The 15,000-nt window shown below is 38.5% G+C and overlaps 1 protein-coding gene and 1 long non-coding RNA gene across 4 annotated transcripts in view; one reads left to right on the plus strand and one right to left on the minus strand.

The window, feature by feature from the left end:
* LOC115223843 (fibulin-1) overlaps positions 1 to 15,000 on the minus strand; it is an 80,767-nt gene that overhangs the window by 53,204 nt on the left and 12,563 nt on the right. The gene's annotated exons all lie outside the window — the stretch shown is intronic.
* LOC118767798 overlaps positions 1 to 15,000 on the plus strand; it is a 62,494-nt gene that overhangs the window by 23,800 nt on the left and 23,694 nt on the right. The window contains exon 3 of the long non-coding RNA XR_005003714.1: positions 14,082 to 14,155. This is a non-coding gene — a long non-coding RNA (uncharacterized LOC118767798). The remainder of the gene's footprint in view (positions 1 to 14,081; positions 14,156 to 15,000) is intronic.

Raw genomic sequence — 15,000 nt, forward strand, 5'->3', positions numbered from 1 at the left:
ATGTAGGTATGTGTGTGTGTGTACAAGTATATACATAAGAAATACTACGTGTGTCTTTGTATACATACACACACACATAAATATGTACATATATATATATATATATATATATATATATATATATATTTAAATACACACGTATATATTTATATGAAATGAGAAGATACATTGTGGAACTGTTATTTAGTGAGTTATATCTATTTTTCACCTGAAGAGACACATCTGCACCATTGGGTGCGAACCAGTTGTTAAATATCCCAGCCATGAGGGATCAATGCTAGATGTGTCGAAACAATTGTAGTGATTCGTAAAGATTCTCAAATCTTCCATCTTCTGTCTTTTATAAATATATAGATCGTTAGCCACTACACACATTTTTCTTTTCTCTCCTTGTTTTGCTCTGTGTCCCTTTCTGTAGAAGAGCGTAGGCTCGAAACATAAAAGACTTTTTCTATTCCTGAGCGTTATACTAATACATCTGTTTGTTTTGTTCACCACCTGTCTTCGTCTTTTGTCTTTCCGTAAACTCTCCCTATATATATATATATATATATATATATATATACACACAAACACATATACACATACGCACACACACACACACATGTGCCCAAAGGACAGTTTTACACTGAATTGATAGAAGGCAAGTGCACACAGGGTGGGCAGAAAAAAAGCAGGTCAACAATGCACTCAGAACCTCACTGAAATGCTTTCAGATCAACTGCAACACTTGGGGAAAAAACCAAGCACAGGAGCACCCTGCCTGTGGGGTTATGACTTGGCTGTGTTAGGGGTTAGGATTTACAGAGCAAGTGTAGGAAAAAGGATGATCTGTGTCAACATAATGTAAAGTCTTTCGCTAATGAACTTTTGTGCATCTGCATTCAATTGCACTCTGAACACTCACTGCAGATGATGCAAATATCCACAATGGCAAAGACATGTGTTGGGAGCAAATGGTATGAACTGCATCATGCATTTATCATACTTTTTCCTATCATCATCATCATCATCCATGCTGGTATGGGTTGGACAGGAACTGGCAAGCCAGACGATGCACTGGGTTCCACTGTCTGTTTTGGCACAGCTTTTATGGTTGGATGCCACCCACATATATATATATGCAAATACACTTACAAATATATGCACACACTATCACATGCGCACACCCATGCACACACACACACACGCATGCACACAAGTCAGCTGTGTGGTAAGGAGTTTGTTTCTCAACCATGTCGCTCTGAGTTCACTTCCACTGTGTGTCACTTTGTGCAAGAGTTTTCTCCTACAGCCCTGGGCCAACTAAAAACGATGTCAGTGGATTTGTTAGACGGAAACTGAAAGAAGCCCATTGTGTGTTTGTGCTTGGCAACCAGTGTTGGTTTGTTTATGACCCCCGTGACTTAACTTGGCAAAAGAGACTAATGGAATAAGAGACCGGTTTAACAAAAAAAAAATGCAAATATTTGGGTTGATTTGTTCAACTAAAACATTTCAAGGTGTTGCTCCAGCGTGGACTGAAACAAGTAAAAGATATAAAGGAGAAGAGATAAATAGACACACAGACATGTCTAGTTTTACAATGGCCCACTGTAGCACCCGGCAACGCAGCAGAGTAGAACAAGTCCTGCGAGACGTGTGTGTGTGTGTGTGTGGTAGACAGTTTGTTGAAGCTGAGATAAGTATTCATCAACATTTAAATATGAATAAACAATATATAAATACAAATAAGATACACTAATTAAATCAACAAAATAAAAAATATATAAGCTGAATAAGTAAAAAATAATAAAAATGATAAATTTTGTCTGGAGATCTTGTCTATTTATCAACCTGATTTTTGGGGTAGAGGTGGTGGTGGGGTAGAGGTGGTGGTGGGGTAGAGGTGGTGGTGGGTTGCATCTATGTGTGTGTGTGTGCGTGTGTGTGTGTGTGAGAGAGAGAGAGAAAGGAAGTGAAAGAGTGGTAGGGAGATGCATTTAATAGGAAGAAAAAGGAATAAAAAAAAAGATGGATAATGCAAGTGTGTGTGTGAGAGAGAGAGAGTGTGTGTGTGAATGGAGGGGGAGAGAGAGAGAGAGAGAGAGAGAGAGACTATGCTTAAGAGAAAAATAGAATTTTTAATGTGAAGATAGTGAATGCGCATGTGTGCATGTATGTGTGAGACTGACTCTGTGTGTGTGTGTGTGTGTGTGTGTGTGTATCTGACAGTCTATGTATAATTGTACAAGTGTGTATGTGTGTCTATATATTACCTAAATGTGCCTCTGTCACTGTATCTGTATGCTACACGCATGTGAATCAGTGACAAGACACACAGGGCAGTGAGTCCTTAAGAAATAGGGTTTTGACAGAGATCCTTCGAATTCATTTCAGCTTTCTAAGCAAAGCAGTGGGAACTAAAGACACTTCATCCTCATCATTTTCCAGGCTTTCATGGGTCAGACGGAATTTGTTGATGCAGATTTATTTTTACAACCGGATGCCCTTACTGTCACCAAACCTCACTTGTTTCTGAGTGAAGTAAATATTTCCCCAAGGGCCAGACATGTTCTTTCACAAACGACCCGAAATCGACAACCATGGATGAGGATGATGATACTCATTTGCAACGACCATGTGATGTCTAGACAAGGGTACACACACACACACATACATGCACGTGCGTGCACACACATACACATATATATACATAAAACAGGATTCTCTCAGTTTCAATCTACCAAATCCGCTCACAGGGTTTTGGTTGGCCTGGGGCTATGGTAGAAGACGTTTGCTCAAGGTGCCATGCACCCCGCCCTTCCAATACTAGTGAAATCATTGGTATGCACTACCTCTTCTCTTTATTGATGAGAAAAAAAAACAGCTGTATTATATTATTATTATTATTATTGAGTGAGAGAGAGCAGTTCATGCCATCAAAGTGACACTGGGATAAAATATACGAGGCCCAGTATACCCATCATGACTACCCGTCTGATAAGGGTACACTAGGCACATGCATCACAATCATATGTGTGCGACATGGTGATTTCATATCAAGATAAACAGCACATGATCTTGCAGGTGGGGCCCAGTTAGAATTTTCTTCAGGTCGAGTAGCCCATCTTGCTCAAAAGGTCCTGAATAAGGTTTAAGGATGATGAGCAAAACACCCGTGTTTTCGGAAGTAAATTATTCGTCAGTTATCATCCAAAAGATCCTTACAGTTTCACACCTTTAATGATAATTTTGTTCACCTTTGGTGGCTTCAGCTGGGAGAAGTTGCTGGGAATAGCAAATGAATAGGGGACAGTGAGGAAAACAAACACGACAAATATAAACATACAAACAAAATAAAACAAATATATCTGTGTATGGGTATGTATACACCCTTGTCTTGACATCACGTGATGGCTGTAAATGAGCATCACTGTTATACAAGTGAGGTTGTTTGTTTCCAGTCTTCTGTGAAAAACATGCCTAGTTGTTGGGAAACATTAACTTTCTTGAAAACAGATGAGGGTTAGCAACAGGAAAGGTACCCAGCTGTAGAAAATTGCCTCAACAAATTCTTTGTGACCATGCAAGCATGAAAAAGATGTTAAAACTATGATGATGATAATGTATATGCGTGTGTGTGTGTCCATGTGTCTGTGTGTTCATGTGTCTGTGTGTCCGTGTGTGTGCGTGCGCACACGTGTATGTCTGTGTGCATGCATGTGTGTGTGTCTGTGTGTCCATGTGTGTGTGTGTGCGCACGCGTGTATGTCTGTGTGTGCATGCATGTGTGTGTGTCCATGTGTCTGTGTTCGTGTGTCCATGTGTCTGTGTGTGTACCCGTGTATGTCTGTGTGTCCATGTGTCTGTGTCCATGTGTCTGTGTGTGTCCATGAGTCTGTGTGTGTTTGTGCTGTGCATGTAAAATGTTTACTTATTTCTTAATACAGAAGAATCAGGTTATTGAAAATTAGTTTTTCTTGGAATTGAAAAATAAATATCAACAACTAAATTGAAACATGACATACACACACACACACACTCTCTCACACACACACTCATGTATATAAACATGTATTTATATATACACTGGTGTGTTTGTGTGATTTCAATTTTTTTTTTAAAGAAATCTTATACATCACACCCACATATATACCAGATATATTTATGTAATATTTTTTATAAATACGCAAATATATCATCATAATTAGAGCATTCACTTTTTCATACTTGCATGTGACAAAAGGCAGATTTTCCATGGACAGATGCCCTTCCTGTGGCTAACACTCATCTGTTTCCAAGTAAAGGAATATTTCCCCATGGTGGCCAGACATGTCTTCATGGAAGATTGGAAATGAAAGGCACTATGCTGCATGGCAGTGAAGCCCAATTACAACTATCCTGCAATGTCAAAGACAAGGGGACACAAACACACATGCACACACACACATGTAGATATACGTATTCCTCCTCCTCCTCCTCCTCCGCCTCCTCCCTCATAAAGATATCAGAGGCTAAGTTTGAGTCTAGTATTTTCTATACCAAGTATCTCTGGATCTCATCTGTTGACTGTATATATACTCTTTACTCTCTCTTTTACACTTTTACTTGTTTCAGTCATTTGACTGCGGCCATGCTGGAGCACCACCTTTAGTCGACCAAATCGACCCCAGGACATATTCTTTGTAAGCCCAGTACTTATTCTATTGGTCGTCTCTTTTGCCGAACCGCTAAGTTATGGGGACGTAAACACACCAGCATCGGTTGTCAAGCGATGTTGGGGGACAACACAGACACACAAACATATACACACACACACACATATATATATATATATATATATTCATATATACAACTTGCTTCTTTCAGTTTCTGTCTACCAAATCCACTCACAAGGCTTTGGTCAGCCAGAGGCTATAGTAGAAGACACTTGTCCAAGGTGTCATGCAGTGGGACTGAACCTGGAACCGTGCAGTTGGTAAGCAAGCTACTTACCACACAGCCACTCCTGTGCCTATAGCCACTCCTACACCTCTCTCGGAACCTGCTCCTTGCGTAGATCCAAAGTGTATTATGGACCATACATTTATTACAATGTGCATTTCTTGATTAGCCCCAGGGCTATTGATCTACTCAGTCGGCTGCAGTTAATTATATGTATAAGCAGAAAATCTTTCTGACTGTACTTCGGTGTCGGCATTTATATTCATCTATTTTTGTTGTGCACACATTTTACTTTTCAACCTGACCCGGTACTTTACCATTTAAGTGCCTGATTCACTTGAATTTTGATCTTTATACGTGTGTGTGTGATCGCTTAAAGTGAATGGAAGATGGAGACCCAGGAAGACCCAGGGGACAAAGTATTGAAGGCTGATCTCAAAACACTGAGCCCTTATGAAAGAAATGACAAAGGAACAGACAATGGGACCAGGTGCAGCCCTTGGCCTCACCAATCCATTCAAACTGTCCAACCCACACCAGCATGGAAAAACAGACATTAAATGAGATGATGATGATGTATACACCTATACACATGTGTGTGCAAACACACACACTTATGTATGTATGTGTGTGTGTATGTATATATATAATAATAATAATAATAATAATAAAGGTGGCTAGATGCAATGTAAAACCAAAAAAGGAAGGATTCAATTGTCACTAATTGTGACACAGGATACCAGGTGGCACGTATATTGCTAGAAACAAGAGTCAAACCCCTTTATGGCCACAAACATAGCACAAGTCTATATACTGTGTGTGTGTGTGTGTATGTATATATATATATATATATATATATATATATATATACATACACACATATATGTATATATAGATGCACACACAGACACGCGATATATTTTATCCGTTTCCATCTATGAAACTTCAGTCACTGGGTCAGGAGATATTTGTCCAAGATGTCCCCTGGTGAGATCAGAACTATGGAGTTGCAAAGAAAACTTTACAATTACAGTAGCATACCCCGGATGCGTGTGCGTGTGTGTCTGTCTGTCCACGTTTTACATTTATATAGATTAAATGCATATATTTTTATATGTTTACGTATTCTCTTTCTCTCCACAAACATCCACACATGCATGCGTGTATATATATATATATATGTAAATATATATCTATATATATATATATGCATCGTATGTATAAATATGGAGGTATGAATGTATTTTGTGTGTGTTAGTGTGTGTGTGTGTGAGGGAAAAAGAGAGAGAGAAGGAGGTGGGGGAGAAAGCGAGAAATCTGAAGTCAATTGGAATCAAAGAAATATCAGAAGTGATATCTTGAAAACCATTCGGTAACTTTAGAAGTTTGGGAGTAGAACTTGAGATGTAGAAACGATGGTGGTGGTGTGTGTGGGGGGGTGAGTATGGGGTATGGAATTAGAGAATGGATTGTCAAAATACCATATGGTATTTAGCAGAAGGAGCAGCACTTGGTTGCCTGGAAGAAATTCTTTAAACAAGCAAAATACACACACACACACATACACACACTAATACGTGAGCATTCTAAAACATACACACACATAGATATACATATATATACATACATGCACACACGTGTTTGTGTCTGTCTGTGTACAAGTATAGATTTCTAAAGATTAACATAAAAATTGAACCACACACACACACACACACACACACACATTAATACATGCACACTCCAACATTCTCATTAATATATGCATATGTATGTATGTATGTGTTTGTGTGTATGTGCATGCATGACTCTGTGTGTGTGTGTGTGTGTGCGTGGCTCAATGAATGCTTCAATTTAGATGTTAATCTTAAAAAAATCTATACAAGCATACATATACACATTCACATTCACACATAGATACATAGATAAGCAAGCAACCGCACGTGCATGCATAGCAACATACACATAGGTCTTCTTGCACATACACATACAAACATTGACACACATCATACATACAGGCTCTCATGCATACTCACACACGCAAAGTAACCTGTGCACTCAAAAACACACATCTCCATTTATATGTTGAGTCTATGTTCAAATGGTGCAGCTGTGTGATGAGAAGTTTGCTTTCCAGCCACATGGTTCTGGGTTCAGTTCCACTGTGTGGTACCTGGGGCAAATGTCTTCTACTATAGCTTCAGGTCACCTGAAGCCTTGCGATCGAATTTAGTGGACCAAAAATAAAGGAATCCGTTATATGTGTGTCTGTGTCTTTGTCAGTATTGTCTCCATCACCACTAGACAACTGGTGTTGGTGTATTTACATCCCCATGACTTAGTGGTTCAGTAAAAGAAACCAATAGAATAAGTACTGGGCTCAATTCATTCAGCTAAAAATTCCTCAAGGCAGTGCCCCAGCATGTATATATATATATATATATAAATACGACCATCAAGGCATTCCCAGATTTCCCCACCCCCTCTCCACATCAGCCTTCTGCTTCTCCTACCCTACCAAGAACTCACAACGACCTCGAACACACAAGTGCAAACAAAGGAGTCAGAGAAAGGCAGAATGCCACTTATATCTGAACACTACTATAGAAATATTCCTTTAAAAAAACTTTTCTTCTAATTTTTCTAAATTTAATTATTTAATCGTTACAGTTGAAAAGGTCTCAAAATGACCGAAACCGGTACTGAAAGGTTCACTATAAAATTATCTTAGCATTTTCTATTTTTGACTTGTTTTATTCATATATATATATATATTATATATATAGGTCGTTTTAGAAAAACATAAATCCAGAGAAGAAGCACACTCCAAGTAGTAGAGGGGACTATTTAATTACTGGTGAAGGCCAGTTTATAAGATTACCTTGGGTTTCTCATCAAAAAGGGTACCTTTATGGCATATCTTCAGACCCTTAGACCTGTTGGCCTATGGCCTCGTTAAAATATACAGAGGGGAAACAATACAGATATAAACAATTGGGATTATCTCCCTTTGGTGTTGGTCATCGGCTTCCGGCCATGTTGTCCTCCTTCAGCCATGCCACCTGTTGACCATGAGGGTAGGGGGTTATCTCCCACTCCCATCAGCAATCAATTTCCAGCTGTGGTGTAATTAACACTAATACCACTATTATTGCTATTATGGCTATTATGCAGTTCCCAAAATGCTCACAGGAAACTCGTGAAATGCAAGCACAGCCCGAAAATCTCATTTCTAGAGTTCAGTATGGCCCCTGGTATGTCCAAGTTTTTCAGGGTTTCTGTGCTTTCGGCTATGCATAGCTTGCAGTGTTTTGTTCCGTTTATATACAGACCCGGACAGTGGAGGATTTTCCATGATGTTGAGTATGGAATTCCATCTTCCTTCAGTTTCCAGATGTGGCTGGCCAGCGATGTTACGTATCTCCTTTCTGGGACCCTGAAAGAGGATCTGTGATTGGAAAGGTGTTTCTTAAAGGAAGTTCCCTTGCATCCAATGTATTTCCTTGGATGTGTAAAGTCAGTGTCATGCCTACCATTGCTGTTGTTGTTGCTGGTGGTGCTACCGATGGTATTCATTCTGGTGGTACTGTAGCTGGGGCTGTTGGTGGTGGTGCCACTGGAGGTGGTGGTTATGTCGGTAGTGTTACTGCCTCTGCGTGTATTAGAGGGTTGAGATATGTGGTACATTGCTGTACTCAAGAAAACCTGCCCACCTCAACAGGGTTGATATCCTAAAACTAAGGTGCCATGTAAAAAGCACCCAGTACATTCTGTAAAGTGGTTGGTGTTAGAAAGGACCTCCATCTCTAGAAACTAAGCCAAAACAGACCATGTGACTTGGTGTGGCCCCAGGCCTGCCAGTCCCTGTCAAGCCAGCTAGCCAGCCCATGTCTGCATGGAAAATAGATATTAAATGATGATGAGGTGTGTATGTTTGTATAAGCTGGCCTCTGTGCTGATGGCACGTAAAAGCACCGTTCGAGCGTGATCGTTACCTGCGTTGCCTTACTGGCACTGGTGGTACGGGAAAAAACATTTGAGCAGGGTCTTTGCCAGTTCCGCTGGACTGGCTCCTGTGCAGGTGGCACATAAAAAGCACCATTTAGGTGTATCCACTGCCAGTACCACCTGACTGGCCCTCGTGCCAGTGGCACATAAAAGCACCCACTACACTCTCGGAGTGGTTGGCATTAGGAAGGGCATCCAGCTGTAGAAACTCTGCCAGATCAGATTGGAGTCTGGTGCAGCCATCTGGTTCGCCAGACCTCAGTCAAATCGTCCAACCCATGCTAGCATGGAAAGCAGACATTAAATGATGATGATGATGATATATACAGTAATCCCTCGACTATCGCGGGTGTTATGTTCCCCCCCCCCATGGTAAGTGAAAATCCATGAAATAGAAACAGCACTGTACAGTATGTTTTTTGCAATTATTTTTATGACTTTTATATATTTATGTTATTATAACTGCAAAACAACACCATGGAGGAATTGATGTAAACTTGAATAATAAACCACGGCAGGTGAATTGTGATGTGGTGAGGGATTACTGCATCTATACTTTAATATTAAAGCTGCAGAGACATTACAAAAATATCACAAAAAAAAACTGCTACTCAGATTTTCCCATTCCCATTCATTGGGCAGTTGTGATCACAACTGCCCAATGAACAGGAATGTGTAACTCTGAGTAGCAGCTCTTTTGTGATAAAGCCTATTACTCTAACTCTGGTATCCGAGTACTGTTTTGTATCTACCTTGTTTCACATTGATGTACTCACTTGGGTATATATATATATAATCCCTCTCTCACTCCAACCATCCGGTCCATCTAGGGTAGCATGGCATTTTTCAGTAACGAGGACTTTTGAAAAATCTGTCTTCATGTAGTCTTCTGTCCATTTCACTCTATTTTGCTTATGAACAGCTTTCAGAGGGGAGGGGGGAGAGACCTTGTAACAGGTTTTCCGTTCTTGACTACCTGCTTCAAGAAGCGACACCTGGTAGATTTCAAAATGTCTTCCCTACCACAATGTTTGAACAATTCTTGACTAGGCAGACACGTGTTCTTCACACTTTCCCTCATTATACATGACAGGGTGTGCCTGGAAACACCCCTTGATTTACCCTTGTCAGCCCTCGAACAGACAGCAGAAGACTCCACAGATTTCTTCACTGTTTGATGATCTCTTCCCAGGATCTTTGATATTTCCAATGTCATTTTTGTTTTTCTAAGCTCTGAGACGATGGTGGACTTCTCATTTAATGTTAAGTCACGTTTTTGACCCTTAATAACACTTTTATTGGGCACTTCCCTAATAATCTAGGACAGTAAAATTGTTGCTGTTTTATGGAAATGACCACCGTTTGTTTCCATTTGTGTGGATCCAATTTATTTTACTAAAGTATGTGCAGGCAGATGTTGCCATCATTCAGTGAAAAATTATCTGGATTCGAAGGAATAAATATTGTTTTTTTCGAAAAGTAGATCAGTGTATAAAGGCATGTGTGTGTGTTTTAATCCAAAATGGAGACAAACATTAATGTTCCACGTAATAGTTTTGATAATTATTAATGGCTTCCTTTACATGAAACCAATGGTAGACTTAATCCATAAATAAAGAATATTTATCCACCAAGGCAATGCTGAACACTCATCCTCATTGTTTAGTGTTTATATATATATATATATATATATATATATATATATATATATCATCATCATCATCATTGTTTAATGTCTGTTTTCCATGCTAGCATCGGTTGGACGGGGGTCTGGGAAGCCAGGAGGCTGCACCAGGCTCCAGTCTGATCTGGCAGTGTTTCTACAGCTGGATGCCCTTCCTAACGCCAACTACTCTGTGAGTGTAGTGGGTGCTTTTTACGTGCCAGGGGAGGCTGGCAATGGCCATGATTGGTTGGTGCTTTTTACGTGCCACCGACACGGAAGCACTGGCATCGACCACATATGGATGGTGCTTTATATATATATATATATAAGAACAGGTATGACTGTGGTAAGAAGTTTGCTTTGCAACCACATGGTTCTGAGTTCACTTCTACGATGTGGCATCGTGGGCAAGTGAGTGGCTACAGTGAGTGGATTTGATCATTAAAAAATGAAAGAAACCTGTCTCCCCATAAATTAGGTGTTCTGTGAAAGAAACTGGTGGAATAAGTACCAGGTTTATACTGGGGTTGATCCATTGAACTAATACCATTTGAGGTGGTGCTCTTGTCTAAGACTGAAACAAGTAAAAGGTAAAGAAATAATATATATATATATGTATAAGTGCAGGAGTGACTGTATGGTAAAAAGCTTGCTTCCCAACCACATGGTTCCGGGTTCAGTCCCACTGCATGGCACCTTGGGCAAGTGTCTTCTACTATAGCCTCAGACCAACCAGAGCCTTGTGAGTGGATTTGGTAGATGGAAACTTAAAGAAACCTGTTCTACATATATATGTGTGTGTGTATATATATATGCCATAAAAACCCATGCAATTTTGTAATCTATGCACATTTTTTTTGCAAAAACAAAAATAAACTTTAGTGGGTGCATAAATTACATGAGTAGATCATTTCCAGAATTTTTACAGAAATTGTTTTTTGTTGAAAAATGATGTATGGGAAGTTGACCCATTTAATGTCAGAATAAGTTTTTACAGAAAAAATATAATGAAGTTGGCTTTTATTTATACTGGACTTATATGCTTACTTTTTCTGCATAAATTTACTAAAACCATTAAATGGTTGACTACTTTTTGAAGTTTGACGTTCATGCTTGTACCATGGGCCAGGCCATATTTTACTTGGAGTTTCTACCTATTGCAATGGAGCCCAGCAATTTCCTTAAATAGATCAGTTTTCTCCACTTAGGGAGTGTAGCTTGCATTTGCACCAAGAAATTATTTGCTTGCTTTCTTTATGTTCTGACAGTGAAATTCTTCACCGCTGATATCAGCCCTTACTGCATCTAACATTGACAACAACATCATAATTCATCCTTGCGTATGTAAACTCATTTACCTTGTATGATGTCGTTTCACATTCATTTTGAATTATGTAGCAATTTGAACTCAGAATCTAAAGATGGATGAAATACCACAAAGCATTTTGCCCAGCATGCTAACGATTCTGCCAGCTCGTCGTCTTAAACACTATGTTTATATTGATTTCACATTTTTGCACAAGTTCAGCAGTTTTGGGTAAGAGGGTAAGTCAATTACATTGACCCCAGTGACCAACTGGTACTTACTTTATTGACCATGAAAGGATGAAAGGCAAAGATGACCTTGGTGGAATTTGAACTCACAATCTCTCCATGGTCAACCTGTTGGGAACTAAACTGGTAACCATGCCAACTTTGCTTCATAAAGGGTCTTGAATTTTAAGACAAATATGGTAGGACCTTATATACTTTAATGGCCTGAGATTAACCCCGAAATTAATTGACAGAAACTCCCTATAGAGGCGAAAAACAACAAGCAAGGGATTTAGCTCTCGTAAGATCTTAATAGGAATTATTCGGCAACTAGGGTACCTGTGCCATCAATAAGAACAGCAGGGGTTTTAGTAAACTTTGTGATGATTACATTTTGGTTTTTATGTATGAATATTTGATTTTTTTCCAATTGGAGGTATTGTTGAAAAACGTACGTGATTAAAGTTACTAATAAGAGTTTGAGGATATCAATAAAAATGTCAAAATAACAGGAAAATAAGTAAATTGTATTTATCACTCCCCAAATATTGCACAGGTTTGATTAGTTTTAATATGTAGAGTATCTTGCAATGAATAATTGACTCTGTTCTACATTATGTTATTTTCTACAAAACAGTTTTTATATTGTACGTAAAGTATACTAGCCATATCACTATGGCTTGCAGACAGTTTTTCGAAATCAGTGACAGAAGTTACCAGAAAAACCTATAAGTATTTGCAAACGGGTCTTCCTTTCATCGTAAACTGGTGATTACCGTACGTTGACAAGAGGCAAATTACCTCGAAACTGCAGTCCGTGCATATCGCTTAGGTTTGCGAGGGAGGGATGACCTCCCTTTGCAAATAACATAAGGGCACAGAAAGTGTGTCTAAAGCCAGCTGGAGACGATGATCTCCTGGGGCTAAAAGCTACAGTAACACCCACCCTTAGTGGTTAGCCATATTGAGATGGCTAGTATACTTTACGTTGTCAAGTGGTTACTGTTTACATCTCGTTCGGAGATTTATTATTGCTTAGTTTTTATATTATTCTCTAATAATGTTATTGTGAAGCCACGTGGCCCAGTGGTTTAGGTGTTTGATTCATAGTTATAATGTCATAAGGTTCAATTCTTGGGCTGGGTAGTGTATTGTGTTCTTGAGCAAGACTCTTCATTTTTTGTCGCTTCAGTCTGCTTAGCTGTAATAAGTACCCTCCAGGTGCCGATGCAGCCCTCTCTCTCACTTTCTCCCCAACTGTCACATCCTGGATGTTTCCGCTAGGCCAAGGGTGGGATTTGTGTGAGGCCATCTATATCTACTTTTGACAACATCTGAAATAATGAAAGCCTGCTGCCTGCTTTCCCAAATTGTTTCAAATGCCTGTGTAACCATGCCTGCTCCCCAAAACAACAGCTGGTTACACTTTTTAATGATTTTATAAATAATAACCTCTGTAGTCTTTTATCCATGGGAGGTAAAATAAAGAAACGAGATTGTGTGACAATTATGCCTCTTAAAACAACACAGTTTTCAAATCATTCAAATTAAACACAAATGATTTTTGAGAAAAGATATTTATTTTCAAAGTAGGATCAAGTAACTCAGTTGGTAGTTTGCGACAAAGTTATTTCCTTTATGATGATGATGATGATGATAGTGGTGGCGATGGAGGTGGAGGTGGTGGTGGCGGCGATGGTGGCAGTGGTGGTGGTAACTTTAAGACATGTAGATTATCTCGTGGCACTCCCAGTTGTACAAGAGAAATTTAAACGGAATTGGAAGTGACGTGAAACAGATGGGAATTTGAACTCAATCACATCTTCTGACATTTAAGATGCTAAAAAACACATACACGGCTATGTGTGTGTGTGTGTGTGTGTGTGCGTGCATGTGTGTGTGTGAAATTCCATATGGTGATATATATAGCTTTTATCTTTTATTTATTTAGCCATTAGAAGGTGGCCATGCTGGGGCACTGCCTTGAAGAATTTTAGCCGAATAGATTGACCCCAGAACTTTTTTGTAAGTCTCATACTTATTCTTTACGTCTCTTTTGCTGAATTGGTAAAATTATGGGGATGTAAACATACCAACACTGGTTGTCAAGCAGTAGGGGTGGAGAACAAGCACAAAGACACACACAACACACACACTATATATATATATATATATATATATAAATTAAATAAATATAAATATTAAAAAATTAAAAGTTTAAAAATTTATAAATTTAAAATTTAAAAAATATAAAAATTTATAAATAATATAAATTTTAAATTTAAATAATCTAATTTTAAATTTTATATATTTTGTATATTAATTATATTTATTTTTAAGTTTTGGTTTGATTTGCCTAATAGTGGTTTTATCTCTAATTTAATTTATATATATATATATATACCAAATATATACGTTTTTATTATTATTTTGCAATTTACTTAATCATCAGTATATTGTTATTTTATTTTTAATATTTCTATTATATGTAATTTTCTAGATGGTGTAATTTAATTGTTCATTTTGAATTGATAAAAGGTGGTTTTCTCTAATTTTTATATATATATTTTGTGAAATTTGATATAGTATTTCTAAATTGAATTTTTCCCTGTAAGTTAGGAATAATATTCCCTCAGATAATTATATATATATATTTATATATCTACACATATGATGGGCTTCTTTCAGTTTTGATCGGTCCATAGCTATAGTAGGAGACACTTGCCCAAGGTTCCACACAATGGGACTGAACTCAGAACCATGTGGTTAGGATGCAAGCTTCTTATCACACTTGCACACATTTTTCAAATGGTGTACATAATCGTACATGTGGGAGTGTATTGATGGAGGCATGGCTGTGCGATTAAGAA

This window comes from Octopus sinensis, linkage group LG24 (assembly GCF_006345805.1).
Source record: "Octopus sinensis linkage group LG24, ASM634580v1, whole genome shotgun sequence".
Classification (NCBI taxonomy): domain Eukaryota; kingdom Metazoa; phylum Mollusca; class Cephalopoda; order Octopoda; family Octopodidae; genus Octopus; species Octopus sinensis.